Raw genomic sequence first — 2,567 nt, 5'->3', positions numbered from 1 at the left:
CCTTCTTCCCTTCTTCCCTTCCTTCTTTCTTCCCTTCCTTCCTCTCCTTCCCTCTGCCTCTGTCACACATTTATCTCTTCCTTCTTCTTCCCTTCTTCCTTCCTTCTTTTCTTCATTCCTTCTTTCTCTTCTTTCCTCCTTTTTTATATTCCTTTCCTTCTTCCTTCTTTCATTCTTTCTTGATTTCCTTCTTCCTTTCTTCCTTCTTTCCTCCTTTCATTCTTTTCTTCTTTCTTTTTCTTCTCTTTTCTTTCATTATTCCTTCTTTATTCTTTCCTTCCTTTCCTTCTTTCCTTCTTTCCTTCTTTCCTTCTTTCCTTCTTTCCTCCTTTCCCTTTTCTTCCTCTTTCTTCTTTCTTCTTTCTTCTTTCTTCTTTCTTCTTTCTTCTTTCTTCTTTCTTCTTTCTTCTTTCTTCTTTCTTCTTTCTTCTTTCTTCTTTCTTCTTCCTTCTTCCTTCTTCCTTCTTTCCTTCTTTCTTTTTTCCTTCTTTCCTTCTTTCTTTTTTGCTCTCTCTGCCACTGCCCCACGTATCTCTTTCTCCATTCTCTATTTCACTCTTCCTTTCTCTTTCTGTCTCCCTCTGCCCTCTCCCTCTTTGCCCTGGGCCCTCTATTTCTGCATTTCTCCCTCTCCTTCCTTTCCCTCTCCTCCTTTCTCCCTGTCTCTCACCCTCCACCTCCTCTCCCGGTGCCCTCGCGGCGGTGCAAAGCCCTCGGTGCCCCCTGGGGGGCAGCACACGCCGCGCAGTGCTCCCTCCGGGCAGGTGAGCACCGGGACCGGAGCGGGGACCGGCAGCACCGAGCAGCGGCACCGGCCAGTGCCCGGAGCGTGCAGCCGGGCTGGGAAAAGCCCCCGAGGAGCAGAGATCTGAGGGCTGCGGCTCTCGGCTCCTCGAGAAATAACATCAAAGCCGCGAAGGGAACGCGGCCGCCGCCCCGTCGGTAGTGGGGAAATTCGGGCAAACGGAGCTTCCGAAGTCCCGGAGGAACGGGGAGAGAAAGCCGCCGTGCTCGGCAATGGGGAGCGTGTGCCCCGAGCCTGGGGCTTTCCTGCCCGCGAGGACTCCTCTCTCTGCGCTTCCCCGTTTCGGACGCATAACTGATGATTTGATTTGATTTGTTCTCGAGTTGAAGTTTTTGGGGTTCGTTTTAGGCGGTGTAAAGTCCCCAGCTGCAGCATGCAAAGTATTATTGCTGCTTCTTGGTTGCTTTTTTTTTTTTTTTTTTTTTTTCCTATAGAAATTCGTCTCGGTAATGTTTTCAGCTGAGGAGAGGTAAGATTCAATGAGGGTTATTTCTCGAGGCGTCCCAGGCTTTTAGGAAGGGACAGCTCTGGAAAACGTAGGGGTTGCTTGGCTCAATTTTATGCATTAAAAAGTTTCTGGCTTTAAATATATGTATATAATTTTACAAATAAATCCTCTCTGCTTAGAAAACGCCATGGGTTTAGTGATCAATTCGAAATACGATTTATTTGAAAGCAGAATGTGAAATCCGTTGTGGAAAAAAAATGTGAAATCGTTCTCGAATTATTCCAGAAAAAAAAATATATAATAATAATAATAAGTAAGTTGTCTCGATGGTCGTAGATTTACACAAAACGCATCAGCAGACCTCGCAGAATTTAGTATTTATTTCCATCAAAAATCCTGCTGGACGCTCACACTGTCGACGAATCCCTCCGCTTCCATCGATCTCCATCAAAATTCAATCGCGATTTGGAAGAGTCTGGAGAAGCTTCGCAACCAATTTTCCACCGCGGATCATTTTTAGAGGTACCTCCTCGCGGAGGAGCTGCCTCTTGTTTTTATTTTTTTTTCTGCCTATCGCGAAAAGAAAAAAAAAAGAAAAAAAAGAAAAAAAAAAAAGAATCGTTTCCTTTCCTATGAAGAAAATCGCCGGCAATTCCCGGCCCCGCCGAGTTCCCACGGCCGCAACCCGCTGCGGTCCGCGGCTGCGAGCAGGGAAGGGGCATTTCGACCACAAAATCCCGATCGGAATTTGGGCAAAATAGCTTTGTTGAAAGCCTCATGGTGCCCCACAAATTGCAAGGAGGGAAGGGCGGAATTACAGTGCGAGAAACCAAAAAATCACGGTTTAGAAATCAGACGGGGAGCAGCCTGGCTGGGGAAAGAAGCCCCGCCGAGGTGACAGCTCATTCCTTATCTGCTCCCTTCGGGCTCGAATCGATTTTGCAGTGAGAATGGTTTTTTGCGGAGCGGGGAGGAGGGGAAATCACTGCTTCCCACTTAGATTTCTGCGCCGGGCAGAGCCGCTCACCCCTCGGGCAGCGCAAGGCGCGCGTTGCCGCGGCTCTCCCGAACACCGACTTTACACTTGGGCACCTCGCGTCCCTAATTGTCCCGCTCTGATTGCCTCTAATGAAATCATTAGAGAAAGACAGAAGGGGCGGATTTCACAGCCACAAGGAAAAAAAAAAAAAAACACAAAAAAAACCTCCTCAGTGGCCGGAGTGAAGAGAAGGAAAAAAGCCTCCTAAGCGCATTGCCTGATGAAAAGAAAGGAGAAGAGAAGGGAAGGGAAGGGAAGGGAAGGGAAGGGAAGGG

Source organism: Numida meleagris, chromosome 10 (assembly GCF_002078875.1).
Source record: "Numida meleagris isolate 19003 breed g44 Domestic line chromosome 10, NumMel1.0, whole genome shotgun sequence".
Classification (NCBI taxonomy): domain Eukaryota; kingdom Metazoa; phylum Chordata; class Aves; order Galliformes; family Numididae; genus Numida; species Numida meleagris.
Note: the sequence above shows the minus strand (reverse complement) of the source record.